General features: G+C 46.0%; 1 protein-coding gene across 1 annotated transcript in view; it reads left to right on the plus strand.

The window, feature by feature from the left end:
- The first annotated feature begins 2,051 nt into the window (after positions 1–2,051).
- Positions 2,052–17,123, plus strand: part of TMEM150B (transmembrane protein 150B) — a 54,880-nt gene continuing 39,808 nt past the window's right edge. The window contains exon 1 of the mRNA XM_083161727.1: positions 2,052–2,146. The gene's annotated coding sequence lies outside the window, so the exon portion shown is untranslated. The remainder of the gene's footprint in view (positions 2,147–17,123) is intronic.

Below are 17,123 nucleotides of genomic sequence, written 5' to 3' on the forward strand. Positions count from 1 at the left end.
AGACCCATGTCGACCTAGACCCATGTCAACATAATGCTGTCGACTTAATGACTGTCGACCATAATGCTGTAGACCAAATGACCGCATCCCGGGTCTTGATAAGAAACATGAAAGTGTTTATTGTCAACAGTGTTTCAGTCTACACCCATCTTCAGGACAAGTTGTGTATCCTGAAGACAGACGCAGGCCCAAAACACTTGATTTTCATGTTTCTTATCAAGACCCCTAGTGACGCCTTTCTATTAGTACACTGGTGCCTGTTTCTTTTTTTTACCAAAAATGGGAGGGGGGGTGGGGGCGCCACTATTTGTTTTGGCAGGGGGAGCAAAATTTCTAGTTATGCCACTGCTATGTACTGTACTGACATCTTGCAACGGGTGTCACCTCAAGCATGACTTCTACCATTGCCTTTGTTGACATGACCACTAACTCTGTGCTACAACTGGCCTCAACTCCATTTTACATTTCGCAGGCCCTATTGTTCTACACCAATTGAACATTCAACAGTCCTCGATGTGGTACAGTATGAACTGGGGTCACTACAATGTGCCATAAAATGAATAATTGCTGCAGCAAGATATACCTCTCTAGAAGCCTCGGGAGACCCTTCAAAATGTTGCTGTGTGGCACACAAAGTTATAGTTTACACATTTTGGTGTACATTTAACAACAGCATTGTATTTACAATTACATAAATGTTACCGTTAAATTGGTTGCATAGATTAATAATTTAGTATAAAGCGGCTACCATCATCAGATATTGTATTTCCCATACATTGACAGAAGATAGATAATTGGCATCACATTTCCACTTGTTATTCTGCTGAATAAATAACCAATTCACTTAGAGCTTCCTGTACATCAAACAACTTCATCAAATGCCTTCATGGAATATAGAAGGTCTTGTCCATCCAAAAATATACTGATAGGTTAATTGGCTCAAAACAAAATTAACCCTAGTATGAATGTGTGTGCATGTACACGTGGTAGGGAATATAGATTCAGGGGCGTAACTAACTATTTAGCGCCCCCCCGCCGCACGTGGGGGGGCGCCCCCCCCGCCGCACCTAACCTGCCCCCCCTTCTTACCCGCGGTCTGCGTCTCGCCCGGCTCTCTGTCGGGACCTTCCTGACGTCACAGTCCCGGCCGGCTCCTGCTGCTACAATGAAAACGGACTCTTAGAAAATGGCTGCCCCCATACTGCAGACAGAAAACTGTCTGCAGTATGGGGGCAGCCATTTTCTAATTGTCAGTTTTCATTGCAGCAGGAGCCGGCCGGGACCGTGACGTCAGGAAGGTACCGACAGAGAGCCGGGCGAGACGCAGACTGCGGGTAACTATAGCCCCGCAGCCCCCCCCGGCGGCGCCCCCAATTTCTCTGCGCCCCCCCCCGCCACCGCGGGGGCTGCGGAGCTATAGTTACGACACTGTATAGATTGTAAGCTCCTCCGGAGCAAGGACTGATGTGAGTGTTCAAATACTTTCTGTAAAGTGCTGCAAAATATGTATGCTTTCCAAGCAATTGTGGTGCCGAATCTCAACACCCCCCGTCACCATATTCCCTCACAACCATGCGAGGGGATGTGTTATGAAAACATGTGAACACCCAGCGTTTGAATGGGGTCGCCAAAGGAGCACCACCACCACCCCCGTCTGACCCCGTCCCGCCTCCCCCCCTGTGCGAGCAACACAGCATCAGTGCTGGTTGGAGAATGTGCCCGCACAGAAGCCCTGCACATGCGCATATGAGAATATGAGCATGGAAAGTGCACAAACACCGATCAAATCAGAATAAGGGCCTAAATGTGAGCTCTGATTATACACATCTCACCCCATGAAATTTACTGACAATCAACTATCAAATAAAAATCACATGTTAGAATAATATGTATTGTACATCACATGCAGTGTAACCAGGGCTGCAGAGTGTAGGGCTGACCCTGAATCACCTGTCAGTACAAGGAACTTTTTACTGTACACAGCGTGGACTTTTCACCTCCGCATCAGGTGGGTGTGTCTAGCACCAACTAGTCCTGTAGTAAAGTGAACGCCCAACAAAACTGGATCTAATGGAACATGAAACACTCTTTAAGTAAAGGCGTGTAGTGACTTCTGAAGGGTAAAAAGACAACAAATAAGAACAAGGTAAGCCAGAACTTTACAACATAGCAAAACACAAGCACAGTGTAATATAGGTCTCGCGCCTTAATTTCAAGTTTACACTTTTTTTTATTACATTCCATAATATATTAAACCTCATAACATTAAACAGTATTTATGGACTTTTATGTTTGTTAGCATCATAGTAAGGTGTTTGTCACACTGGCAGTTTTCTATGGGCTTTAGTCATAACACTTTGTTTTAGCTGAATACTGAAATACACATATACAGTAGATGGGGATGGTACAGTATTACAGGTATCAGGTACTCACATGTTAGACAAGAGAGTTCTGGGAAAGCGCTGGGTGCAAGGAAGAACGAGTCAGGTGTAAACAAAGTAAATCACTATAAACACAACACCGACCAATCAAACAGCTGAAATCACTTATTTTATAAGATAACTTTTTCAATATTAGATTTTTTTTGGAAAGTCATCTTTGCAAATCTTAAAGAGCAGAGATTTTCCATCTACTGTACCGCCAGTTCCAGATGCCTTAGTCGGGCACAGGAGCACTCTGATGGGTTTTTAGATGTGACCAACAATGTATTTCTCCATGTAAATCTAAATTTAGTACACCAGTGATTGATGGGTTTTAATTCTGCTGAAATTCTTCATCATGTTATGACACGTATTATATTATCATAAGTAGTTTAACAATTTGTTATTAGTACACTTGCTTTACCTATAGCTATTAATTATAATATAGTTATAGGTAGAATCTAAATGAATTTCCATAATATATAATTCCTTAATATATAATTAGTAAACATGGATTTTTTTTAACTGACTCATGTTGCGTATTTTTGTTGAAATGGAATTTTATGGATTTATAATAAAACAACAACCAACAAAATAAATAGCCGGAACAGTGGCCTCTAGCATATGGCACCATGCAGAGTTACCTGGCATTGCCATGAGCGACAGGGGCATTTTAATGTAGGCAGAGTGTATTATTGGTTTGTACAAACATTTGGGAATAGATGGAGGTTGGTACAAAGACACTGTGAAGCTAGATTTTTGGTCTGGACCAGATTGCTTTGTTTTAAATGATGATGATGATGCGGGTGTGCATCTTATAGTGTGTACACACAGTACAATTTGCCTTCCGATGTTGACGATATAGTCAACATCGGATCGGAATCGGATGCAGATCACAAGCGTTTTAACCCTTGCGATCCCGATCCGATCCGATGCGCGTTCACGTATCGCAAGGCAGAAAGTCTTGCCTGCCTTGACTATATAGTGCAGATCTGCACTATATAGTTAGACTTGCATTGAAATCGGATTTGGGAAAAAAACACAAAAAGAGAATGGAGGCAGCGCTGTGCAAAATCACTTTCCTTGTTTATTAAAAGGTAACATTAATACTTTAAAAATAAGAAATAAAATAGTATGACTATAAGTCAGCAATATTAGCAGCCATCAACAATATCACAAAATTTCACAAACTAAGCAATCCCCTTCAGCTGATTAGTATCATATGGTTAGTTGCATGCATGCAAAAGCGTTTAGAGTGATCACTATATGGCGTTTTTAGGATGGTTAGTAAATAGCTCAGTCCAGTCCCACCAATGTGCACATGGTATAACAGATTTTTAAGTATACTTATGGTAGTCCAGGCGCTGGGTGGGGGAGAGAGGGCTATCAGACCCCGGTGTCACACTCCGACCGCTGGTGCTTTCCAAATGAATGCGGTCATATCCAAGGTAGTCCACCGGCTCTGTAAACAATGGCTGCCAAACAAAAGGTCCCTGTTTTCCTCAACGCGTTTCTCCGCCTTATCGGGTCTCAGCGGCTTCCTCAGGAGGTATAAGAAGCCGCTGAGACCCGATAAGGCGGAGAAACACGTTGAGCAATATTGCTGACTTATAGTCATACTATTTTATTTCTTATTTTTAAAGTATTAATGTTACCTTTTAATAAACAAGGAAAGTGATTTTGCACAGCGCTGCCTCCATTCTCTTTTTGTGTTTTTTTCTATAATCTCTAAGGGGTTCGGTATTCCCCTTAATTAGAGACAGCTGCAGTGCATAATCCGACAATCTGCGCTCAGAATCCATTTGTGTTTGTTTTCAAATCGGATTTGCCTTGCGATCCGATCCCGATCGGATCGGATCGTGGATCGCATCTTAAGGCACATCTGACCGTGTGTACACACCATTAGAGCAATATCCAGCATGGCATGGCATCTGAGGGCCAATCCTGGGAATCCCGGAATTGAGAGTTTTTCAAAAATAGCTGAGACTTGGCCACCCTACTTGTGATTGGCCATTTGTAAGTGTCCGTGCCAATGGATATCATCTAACCATATGCAGCTTTACATACTGTAGGTGCTACTTTGGTCACAACTGTGGCTATTATGACTGTATATTGCAACTGTGATTTCAGACTCAACACCATGGGGGTCAATTTACTAAAATGGGAATTTTAATTCACATGGGATGTTGCTAAGGGCAACCAATTAGATACTATTATATTCTAGAAGGTGCTAAATAAATAAGAAGTAGATTCTGATTGGTTGCCCATAGCAACATCCCATGTGAAATAGAACTCCCATCTTAAAAATTGTTCCCCCATCAGTAGTGCACGCAGGGGGGGTTTCTGAGTACCCAGAAACCCCCCGAGGAGTCTAAGGGCCCTAGCCTGAAAGCTGAGGGTCCCCTCTTTCCATGGGTATAAGAATTTAAAAAATCGGCCCTTGGGAACCGGAGATATCTGACTTCAAAGCAGTGGTCCCCATCCAAGCCTGTTAATTGCTCTTCCCAGTCAGATATTTCAGGTTCTGTCTGACTTAGAGTTTTTCTGAGGGTATATTCCAAAAGCTGGGACTCTCCCCATTTGATGGATACTAGTAGCTTGTCTCTACTCTGCCCAGAACCAGAGATATCAGCCTTCCAGCAGCTGGTTACTGCTCCAGCTCCACACACCTGGTATGTAGTTTTATATCATTGACAGATTGCTCTGCCTCCTGAACTCTGATCCCCTAGTCCCAATACCATTTGGTAGGTGGGATTCTCTAGTTTTTAATAGCATTAAAATCTAAGAAATCTATAACTGGGAACTGGAGATATCTGCAGTCAAGCAAGTTGTCCTCCCACCAGAAAATTATGAATAATAAGCCCACTCCACTATACACCCCTCCTCTGCATATTAAACATCCTCTACCACCCTGGAAGTTATGTGTCAGGGCCCCAACATTCAGCCCAATGCCCCCTTCTCCCACCCCATCTCCCACCATCTGTGCAGTAAAGGGGTAATTAGTGGAAATTACTGATCCAGGTGTATATGTGTGTATATATATATATTTTTTTTTATTATTATTATTATTATTATTAATATTTATATACATTTGGTCTATCTATAATACTTTAACTGACCCGGCATATACTGGGTTACCTAAGTGTCCATCTCCGTGTTTTGCTCCACCCCTCTGGAAACCCCCTTCTGAAAATCCTGCGTTTGCCACTGCCCATGTGTCTGCGCAGCTTTATGCAAAGTGACAACCATTTGCGTGAATGCTACATTTGGTATCAGGGGAGACAAATCTTATTGAATGTGACTATACAGTCACAGCTGAGAGAAGTTCTAAAGTGGTGTTTCCATATGTACTGTATCTGTTCTCCCCAATCTTTAGATGTAATTTGGCATGTACATATTTCCGTTTTAGTAGTGTCATCCACAGTAGTCCTGGGTTTTGTTGCAGGACTATACTATAGTTGAAGAAACACCCAGCAACATTGTCATATCTGTAGCATTAATCTGTATTTTAAACCACAACACCACAGAAGTAGCAAGTATGATTCTCTGCATCCTTACATACAGTAGGCATACCTCCCAACTTTCTTGGACACCAAGGAGTGCTGCGCGCCGATTATTGCGGGGGGCGTTTTAACGCTATGGGGGCATGACCCAGAGGCTCTGTGAGCCTCTAGCCATGCCCTCAGCCCCCTGGCTGCGGGAATAGACGCTGTGCGCACAGCGTTTATTCCCCGCTGCTCAGCAGCCAACAGGGGGACTCCCAACAGCCCCCCCCCCCCTCGCTGTGGGACACTGCCGGCCGCGGGAGGGACGCGGGAATGTCCCCGAAAACCAGGACATTCCCGCGGTATTCAGGACTGTTGGGAGGTATGCATAGGGCCTTATTCTGGTTCACTCTTAGAGCAAATTCCTTCTCAAATGGACAAAACCATGTGCACTGCAGGTGGGGCAGATGTACCATGTGCAGAGAGATTTAGATTTGGGTGAGTTATTTTGTTTCTGTGCAGGGAAAATACTGACCGCTTTATTTTAAGACTGAAATATAGATCTCACTTTGCAGAAAAACCCCACCCAAATCTAATTATCTCTGCACAAGTTACATCTGCCCCACCTGCAGTGCACATGGTTTTGTCCATTTGAGAAGGAATTTGCCTCTAAGAGCGAACCAGAATAAGGCCCATAGTACAGCATATGTGGTTGAAAAGCTGAAGTAGATATCAGCCGATTCGCTTAATGAGCCCTTAAATTTTCCCAGTGTCCCTTGCAAATGCTATTAACCGTACATACTATTTATAGATATCGATAAATGATATTGCCAGTGACGTCACCTGCTGCATGCCATGTTGACGATACAGCACTACTGCTTCCTGCTTTGCCTTGGTAAAGAAGTGAAGCAGGAAGCGGTAGGGTGTGGTATGACACACCGACAGTCGGAATTCCGACAGTCATTTCTCCGACGTCGAAATCTCGACTGCACAGCGGGGGGAGTGCAAAGGAAGCCCCTTGCGGGCTCGCTGCGCTCGCCAGGCTGCGGGCACGGTGGCGAGCTGCGCTCGCCACCTATTTTATTCTCCCTCTATAGGGGTCGTGGACCCCCACGAGGGAGCAGTCGGGATTCCGACGTCGGAGTAATGACTGTCGGGGAGCCGTCCGGCACCCGAAGCAGTATACCCACACTAAAAGTGCAAGTATAATACATTGACCCCTTCTATATAAATGGGCTGCCTTCTCTACAGCAAAATAAAGAAATATAACTTGTCCTTTTCCTGAGGAAAGAAATTGTTACTGCATCATTGATGCAAGGGTTAGCCAAATACAACTCAGTAGCATGATATTATTGGGGCAGATGTTTTAAACCTGGTGAAGCGACAAAGTGATAGGTCATAATGCAGCAGCCATTCAGCTCCCAACTGTATTTTATTCAAACCCAGTCTGTAACTTGGCAGTTGGGAGCTGATTGGTTCCTTATTACCTTTCACTTTTTCAATTCTCCAGGCTTAATACATTTGCCCCGATTATTGTTTGTTCTGTTTTCCTGTATGATAGACAGACTGGGGAAGTAAAGGAATTTACAACACAGCAGTCTGATTTGCTACAAGATAAAAAATAAGCTGAAATTTTTGTAGTATTTATTTTTTATTAAAGTGTTTAGTTTCCATAACAGAAACAAATGCTGAATACATGTAGGGCCTTATTCAGATCCGTTCGTTCAGACCCCTTCGTTCGCAAGGGGTCCGATGGTAAGCCTATGCGCAGGGTTATTTATCTCTGCACATGTACATAAGCTGGGTGCGTGCAGCCACGGTGAACAGGGTGTTTGATGGGTGCACGCACCCGCGTGTGCGGGTGGGGGTAGTGGAGGGGCGTGGTGCAGAGGCCCAGGCCATTTGCACATGGGAACTACCAGCATTTCATGGGCATTCCCATGAGAACGCTGCAAATGCCCAGATGACGCGGGTGTGTGGGGGTGGGGGGGGGAGGCGGCTAGCTGACATCACCGGATGTCAGCTGCCTGCCCACTTCCTTCCGAGCATCCATATGTAAGTTAAGTGACTTCTAAGTAACTTTTATATGTGTGCACTTTCACCATCATTCGATAGTCGCCGACCATTGAATGATGTGGGTGGATCCCACTATGCTTGGAATGGATGTTATGGAGGGCCTGTGAGGGAATTGCCATTGCGAATGGGTGGCAGGGTTTGGTGGACCCGCAAGCAGGGCCGGTGCCAGCGCCCATGGGCATACGGCTCACCTGCTCCCTGTTTGGATTAATTCCATACTTCGGAAGCTTCTTCCTTCTCTCCTCGGCGGCTCATTACCACCCTCCAGTGGCCGGCACCCTAGGCAAATGCCTAAAACTGCCTAGTGGTGGCACCGGCCCTGCCCGCAAGGATGCAAATACGCAGCCTTGAAAATCAACCAGAATAACCCCATTGTACCTTGTGCAACAGATCCCTGACAGGAAAATAGTCCATTTACAGGGCTGGCTCTAACACTAGCTCTAACACTAGCCATCTTTAGGCAGAAATAAAGGGGCTGCCAAAACACACAAATATAACACACAAATGTTGTTTTTGTTGTATTGAGTTTGTTTGGGTTATTGGTGTAAACCCTAGTGTGTAACGGGCAGCAGCCAGAAGGTTTGCGCAAAATCTTGTCACAAATCCAGAAAAAACTTTAGGCAGCTGCCTAGGGGCTCCAGTATCTGGGGGCTCCCATTAGTATAACTATCACAAAATGAAGGATGACTATGAGAGAGGCATGCTTGTTGAACTTAATGCAAATAGCAGATGTTGAACCATTAAGTGACCACCTCAACACGTTTAGCTGAGGTTCTAAAAAGTCGGTATTGGTGTGTGGGTGGTGGTTGGAGCAATTATATCTTATATGAATGGAGCATAAGCAATGTTGTGTGGTTGTTTACACTGTTCTTTAATGTCTTTCTGATTGTTCTCCCACAGTCCACAGTCCAGATAATGTAATTATGGGTGGATGCTGGAATGTGTCAGTAGATGTGTAACAGATGCTTACATGTGTCTATAAATTTACCTCTCTGGACTAAATATAGAAAATATACCTTCTAACATCTTTGATCAGTGTTTTTATGTAATGCTATAATTGTAGCTGGGAATATGAAAATAATGTTTAGTCTAAATATTATTGTTAAATAGGGCAAGTAAAGCTGTCCTGCTTCTATCATCATGTTCATTATTGCTATAAAACTCTGCAGTGCCAGACAGTCTGTATAAGAATTTATACATAAAACCTACAGATACATTTTTCAGTGTTCACATTTGCATACCTCCCAACAGTCCCGATTTTATCGGGACAGTCCCGATTGTCAGGGCCTGTCCCGCTGTCCCACCCGCGGGCGGCAGTGTCCCGCGGTGTGGGGGGGCTGTTGGGAGTCCCCCCTGTCAGCTGCTAAGCAGCAGGGAATAAACGCTGTGCGCATGCGCACAGTGTCTATTCCCGCAGCCAGAGGGCTGGGGGCATGGCTAAAGGCTCACAGAGGCTCTGGGTCATGCCCCCATAGCGGCAAAATGGGGGCGTGGCCTCACGAAAGAGCCGCGAGTATAGGCCATGCCCCCAAATTAGGCCACCCCCTCCCGGAAATTTCGGGGCACCTCCGGCGCGCAGCAGCAGCATCCCGCCTGCTGAGCTTCCGAAGTTGGTAGGTATGCATTTACCCATACTTGCCTACTTTTAAAAACTAGTTCAGTTGGTAGTAGAATTTTGCACAGTGCCCATTGAGGGGGCGTTTCATGCTCCTCCCAAGGGGCGTGTCTAGTTCCATATATGGAGAGATTGTGAAAAGAGATTGTGAACGTGGCACCTAGAAGTGTGGGTGTGTACTGCTACATCTAAAAGGAATCTACTAAAATAACATATCCAAGTGTGCATGAGCCCCAAAGCAGTTAGTAAGAGCTACTATACTTGCTAATGAAAAGTCAATGATACATGTCAGGGATTGTTCATCTATTGTGTTCTATACGTGGTTCCATCTGAATGGCCAGAAGACATGCACGTAGCCAGAGGGATCATTGTATTTTATCACCAATGCTGGGAATGGCGCTGATGAGTCAATGCAAATGTATCTATCTCTCATTCCTTTTCCCCAAACATGTAACAGCTACATAATGTGGGCTAGGTGACATGAGGGAGATCTCTAGACTAATGAGGGAGAGAGGGAGATTGCTGCTATTCAGGGAGTCTCCTGCAGAATGCAGGAGGGCATCACAACATGCTGCATGGCTCCAGACTATGCTTAGTCCCCCATTAGTCGCCCGCATTAGTTCATGAAAACACTGGGAAGTATGATCTGCGGTTCAGGAATAATTGCTCTTCAGAGGAAGGCAGACACAGAAACATACTTGCCTACCCTCATGGAATGGCCAGGAAGCTCCCAACAATCGGGTCCCCCTCCAGGCCCCCACGGAAGGTAAGCAAGTCTGCCTCATGCTCCCCAAAGCCCCTGACCATGGACCTGCAAATTGCAGAGTATGTGTGTATTGGGGCGGGGCTTTGTGGTGTCAGCCTTGTCCCCGCCCCCCGACATGCAGAATTGGGGCTCCTCTGCGGGGTTCTCCCAGAGAAGCAACTTTAAAAGTCGGTAAGTATGCAGGGAATGAGTGTGGCGCTAGACTGTTATGAGATAGACTGCATCTAGATAGTCAATAGGTCGGCCACTATTGGTCGACAGAGGAAAAAGGTTGACATGCACTGGGTTGACTTTCACAAAAGGTCGACATGCACTAGGTCAACAACTTTGGACATGGATCCCAATTATTGTAACGGGTGTCCTTGCATTGCTCGCCATGCTTTGGGACGGTTGTCTCGTTTCGCTCGTCACACTTTATCATTCTCAATTGTAATCAATATGCATGGTAATGTATGTAAAATCGGAAAAAAAATCATGTTGACCTTTTCATGACAACATTTTGCTTGTGTCAACCTTTTGACCATGTCGACCTATTGCACTATACCATAACTTGATTCCCCAAATGAAAGGTTATGGTATAGTGGGTCGACAATGTCTACGTCAAACACTAATGGTTTACAGTGACTAGGTCAACACCTATAAATGGTTGACATAACCTAGGTCATGGGTCCTCAAACTGCGGCCCTCCAGATGTTGTGAAACTACAAATCCCAGCATGCCTTGCCACAGTTTTAACACTCCCTTATAGCAAAACTGTGGCAAGGCATGCTGGGATTTGTAGTTTCACAACATCTGGAGGGCAGCAGTTTGAGGACCCATGCCCTAGGTCAACATTGACAGAAGGTTGACACAAGTTTTTCAAGTTTTTTATTGTCTATGTCAGGCATGTCCAAACTGTGGCCCTCCAGCTGTTGTGAGACTGCACATCCCAGCATGCATTGCAATAGTTTCAGCATTCCCTAATAGCAAAACTGTGGCAAAGCATGATGGGACTTGTACTTTCACAACAGCTGGAGGGCCATAGTTTGGACATGCCTGGTCTACGTCGACATGGACACCGTTTAAGTGTACCGCATCGCCTCGCATGGCTCACTGTGCTCGCCATAAAGGTCCATACACACTGGGCGATATTGCCCAGCATGTATGGTGCCTTATGATGGGGAAACTCAGTCCCCATCCCTGCACCGAACACACTGGGCGGCTTTCATGCTGAAAGCTGCTCAGATGATTAAACTGAACGTCTTTTAGGTGAAAGTCCACAAGTGTATACGGCGCTATATTCTATGCCCACTTGGATGTTAAAGTATGAACCAAGTCGCTCTAAACAAAAAACATGACATTTTGCTTGTGTCAACCTTCTGCCAATTATAAAAATATAAAGCTTCTAACCGCGCCCCTGGGCTGATTCTGTGCCCCAAACACGATAGACATGTAGGTTGGTTGACTTAGACACTGTCGACCCAGGGACTGGAGACTGATTGATAATGATTGGGATTAGGGAACTGGAATGTTTTATATTCCCTATTCCTGATTCCCAGACCTGGCTCTCGGAGCATAGGGACATTGCAGCAATTTATTTCTGATGTATGGGGCCATAATGAACAGTCTCAGATATTGCTATGTTTATGATTTGTGTACCTAGGGCCAAATGTAATATGATGAGGGAATCAGAAAGTGAGAGATTATTGGGAGAGTTTTTCCATTGTTTTTAAAGCGGCAATAATTTACACTGATAAACCCGGGTGATTTATTCATTTACATGGCTAAATCAACCTGATATTCCAGCTAAAAAAAAATAGGAAAAATCTCCCAATAATCTCTCACTTTCTGATTCTCTCACCCAGTGGCGTAACAATAGGCCCGCAGACCCCGTGCCGGGGGTCTGTGGGGCTATTGTAATGCCGGCGGCCGTGACACGCAGATTTACCTGTCTGTGCAGTGTTCCCGGTTCCCCCCCTGCCCTGGTTTCTGCAGTGCTGAAATGTAAAATGGACCATCATAAAATGTCCACCCCCCATACAGCAGACAGTTCTGTAAAACTTTCTGCTGTATGGGGGCAGACATTTTGTGATGGTCCATTTTCATACCAGCAAAAGCCAGGGCAGGACCCAGACAAAATATGCTGGGTCCTGGCCGCAGCACAGCGGAGGGTAAGGCATGGGGGCATGGGCGGCGGCGGAGGTGGTGGTGGGGTTTGTAATATTTACTGGGGGCGCTGCTGAAATTCAGCGGGGGGGGGGGGGGGGGGCAATTTTCATAATTCCGCCATTGCTCTCACCCTATTACATTTGGCCCAAAGTGTCAATGTATGTCTTAAGGCCCATGCACACTGGGCTTTTTTGAGCTGAAAGCTGCTCAGTTTCACCGTTTGAGCTGCTTTCAGCTCAAAGCCACCCAGTGTGTACGGCCCATCATTGCAGGCAGCCGCCGTTCATCTTTTGGTTTTACCAGCTGACTGAATGGCTTTCAATAGCGTCCTGCTATGGAGCAACAAGCATTAAGTGCTGTGTGAACAAACTGGATTTCACTACTAGAAACACTGGGTTATTTCATTAATGTTTCAATTGCCTAATCATGGTCATCATTAGAGTGTATATTTACATCCATACTATAAGCTGCTTTACCAGCTCACCATAAAATACTAATCACCAGTTCCTCATCCTTCTCGGAGCAACACATTTCAGTTCATCACTTTTAAAAAGACTTAGAAGGGGGGAAATAGAGTAAAAGGATCAATCTGCAGCCACGTCTCAGTTACAGCGGCCTCTGGTTGGTCCTCTTGGTCACACCTTACCCCACAGGGTCGCACACCTGGTCTTCATATGCCCAGGAAAACCATTTCTATGGTGCAGACATGAGTGGGAAGGGAAGTAGCAGGCAGATTATAGTTAATGGTTAGGTGCTTTGCAACATAATTCTGAGCTTTTTTTTCAGAAAAGTCGTCACAGAAGAAAGTAAGAAGTTCCAGGCACAGTTCCACTTTTGTGTCACCATTCCTTAAGGTGTCCAAACAAGAATTGATTTTTTTCTACGATATGACCGTTTTTGATCAATTGGAATGACCTATATACAATTTGTATGTGTGTGGGCATGATAACGATGCAATGCGCGTATAATCGCTGCTCATTCATCTTGCTTGCTGTTTCCTTTCAGCATGCAGAAAATTACCGTATATACTCGAGTATAAGCCGAGTTTTTCTGCCCAATTTTTTGGGCAGAAAACCCCCTCCTCGGCTTATACTCGAGTCAAGTGGAAAATACACATCGGCGGAGCCGGCAGAACACTAGCTCCGGGCGCAGACATATCACAAAGCGCCGGAGCTGTGCACTGCTGCCGCCGGCTCCCCTGCCTTATCCGCCCGCTCTCCCAGCTCACCAGCCAGTTTCCCTACCTTGCCCGCCCGTTCTACCGCCGACGCCGCGCTGTAGCAGGACAGAGCAGGGGCCGGACACACGCAGGAGTGTCAGAGGTTGACACTTCCTGCATGGTGCTCTGCTCCCTCTGCTCCGTCCTGCGTCTAAAGTACCGGTACTGTGAATAAAGGTACCAACATGAAATGTTAAATAAATTCTGGTGTGTGTGTGTGTGTGTGTGTGGGGGGGGGGGGCAGTGAGGGGGCTCTGGGTATGTGCTGTAATAAATTACCTTTATGCTGTTTTTTTACACACTATGTGTACTGTGCATGTCTGTGTGTGTGTATGTGTGTGTGTGTATGTAATGTATACTGTGCATGTTTGTGCGTGTATGTATACTGTGCATGTCTGTGTGTGTATGTATACTGTGCATGTGTGTATACTGTGCATGTGTCTGTATACTGTGCAAGTGTGTGTATGTCTGTGTCAACTGTGTGTATACCATTTGTGTGTTTTTGTCAGTATTGTTTGTATACATTGTGAGTTCTTCGCTGTTTGTATGTATACTACCGGTAATACCGTATGTGTGTGTGTGTGTGTGTGTCAGACCAGTAACCGCTGTGTTTCCCACCCCCGGTTTATACTCGAGTCAATAAGTTTTCCCAGATTTTTTGGGCAAAATTAGGGGCCTCGGCTTATATTCGGGTCGGCTTATACTCGAGTATATACGGTACCTGTCTTGAAGGACTTGGCACACATTATTCCATGTGCAGCAGAGGCAAAACTACCTTTGGTTCACCTGGGCCCCTGAGGACTAAGGATCCCACTGCAGCCCCTGTCAGGGCCGACATCAGGGGGGTGCTGAGGGTACAACTGTCCTGGGCCACACCCCTCTGGCAGAGAGGGAAGGGCCCGGGCCGTCCTGTTGCACCCTTCCCCTGGCCAATGGTCACCCGCTTCCCGCCTACATTTACAAGGGTAGGCCGTGGGTCGTTCCCTGCCGCAGTCCACCGCACACCGCTTGGCAGCCCTCTTGATACAGCAGATGACCACGGGTTGTCTGCTGCCACAGCCCGCCGTGCGCCGCCCGCCAGCCTCCTGTCACATGCTAGTACAGCAGCCCGGAAGAGCAGGGAACTGCGACATTGGCTACAAGAGAAGAAAGGTGATTTTCAAACAGCATGAGGGTGGGCCTCTGGGCCCTGTCTATTTTGACAGTCCCAGGCCCCATAATTTCTGATGGCAGCCCTGGCCCCTGTCACCCTCAGTGCCGTGTTGAGGCGGGCCCATATTATATTTTTGCACCTGGGCCCACAACCCACAAGTTCCGCCACTGATGTGCAGTCATGATGAAGGATGTGCTAATGATGTGTTACTGATTTGCCGTCATTAAACGACCCTTCAAATCCTCTTATACAATCGTTATGTGTGTGTGCGCATAATATCGTTTGGCCAGGAGTGTTCTGGATTTCAAGGGGAAATAGGTGACAGATTGTTCTTAAAATCGTGCCGTATGTGTGGGCACATTCAGAATGACATTCTAGATTGTGGGGCACATCTAGAACTGGATGCAAAAAAATGAAAAAAAAAAATTTTTTATCACAAATTGAGGTCTTTCTACCGTGCAAAGTTGTTTCGCTTGTGAGCTGCCTGGGGCATAATTTGCACTTCTGATCTGTCACGGACCTACCGGTCGCTCCTCCAGATACCGGTGGGAAAAAAGTGACTGAGTGTTTGCACAAACAAAAAACTTTAAAGCAGCTATTAATAATCTATAGGTGTTATTTGAAAACCACCTCAATAAATGAAGTAGGCAATGTATAGATTGATATGCAGCGCTAGAAAGGTTCTCCACACGAGAGATTATAGTCACCAGGGGCGGATCCAGGATAAAATGACAGGGGGGCACCATGATGAAAGAGGGTTTAGGTGGGGGAGGGGTGGTGTTAGTGGTGCCAGTGTACATGCTAAGAGAGCGGCAGAGAGAGGGTGGGAACGGAATTAAAAATAGTCCCTGGCATTTAAAGTACACAGGCCCACCATGGCGACAAAAGTGAAGGATGTAGTTGTACGCGCGCCGAAGGCGCGCTCCGGAAAAGGGTGTGTGGCCACTCAACAGGGGGCATGTCCTTGAGTGTAGTGTACAACACCATATACAACTTCTACACATTATGCAACAAAATACTAGACTCCATTATACTTGCCCTTTACACATGATGCCAAATAGAATGAGCCAAAATTCACATAATGCCCCATGGATTGAGCCAAAATCCACATAATGCCACACGGAGTGAGCCAGAATTCACATAATGCCACACAGATTAAGCCAAAATTCACAATACGCTTCATAAGCAGAGACATTGTCCACCATTATTTGAAATAATACCCCTTTCACACCAGAAAATACATTCCCAGGTTGGCCCCTTTTACACCAGCCTAGACCTTGCATTTTCTGGTGTGAGGGGTAGAGAAAACCACCCCTCACCCCTTTAACCAGTTATCTCATTTAACCGGCTATATTTTCGGAACCAACCAACCCATTTACATGAGACAAGTATCATATTGAAGAACTTTTGAGTAGGCTTTGAATATTTTGGTCCAGTGAAACTGGAACGTTTGGTTCCAGAGTAATATGCCCTCAAAGAACATGAACAGCCATGAAATTACATTTCAAAAATAAAAAAATCGGTTTACACGCAATATCTCTGGAACTGATTGACCGATATGGACCAGCCTGGTATCATATTGAAGGCCCAGCGATTTGGAATTGAATGCGATCAACCACAAGCTTCTGTGATGCTAGGGGGGGGGGGGGGACTCCCCCTGTATCCGCCACTGATAGTCGCCATAAATTCAATAATCCAATTGGAAATGTAATCCAGATAGGGGCAATTGAAGATGATGTAATCCTCCAAATATGAAATGAGAGAAAGTGCAAATAGTGCATAACTTTTTTTAAATAACAATTTTTAATTCAGATGTGCACTTACAATCTCAAGGAGGTTAAAAAGCATAAGAACAGGGGCGTGGCCTAACGGGACGGGCGAAAGGACGTGCGTTTGGAGAGCTCCTGCAGAGGGTCTTCAAAAGCACCATAATCCCCCACCTCTGCACCCCATACCAGCCCCCTAACGTGTGCTTAATCTACCTGCTGCCGGAGGGTAAGTGCTGCGGAGCCGGGGTGCACTTTTGAGTGCGCCTGCGGGTTGCGGCCTACCCGCCGAGCCAAAGCCGGGACCACGATTTGGGCGCTCGCCCGCCGCGATCATCTGGCGGGCTGGAGCTGCCCCAACAGGCTGCTGCAGAGTGCCCCTTCAGAGCGGAGGACTCCCGCTGACGACGCCGCGCTCTCCGGGGAGAGCCTGTAGGGCCTCCATTCGGGCTGCGGCCTACACACCATAGGAGCC

The sequence above is a fragment of the Crinia signifera genome, chromosome 19 (genome assembly GCF_055691185.1).
Source record: "Crinia signifera chromosome 19, ASM5569118v1, whole genome shotgun sequence".
NCBI classification, from domain to species: Eukaryota; Metazoa; Chordata; class Amphibia; order Anura; family Myobatrachidae; genus Crinia; species Crinia signifera.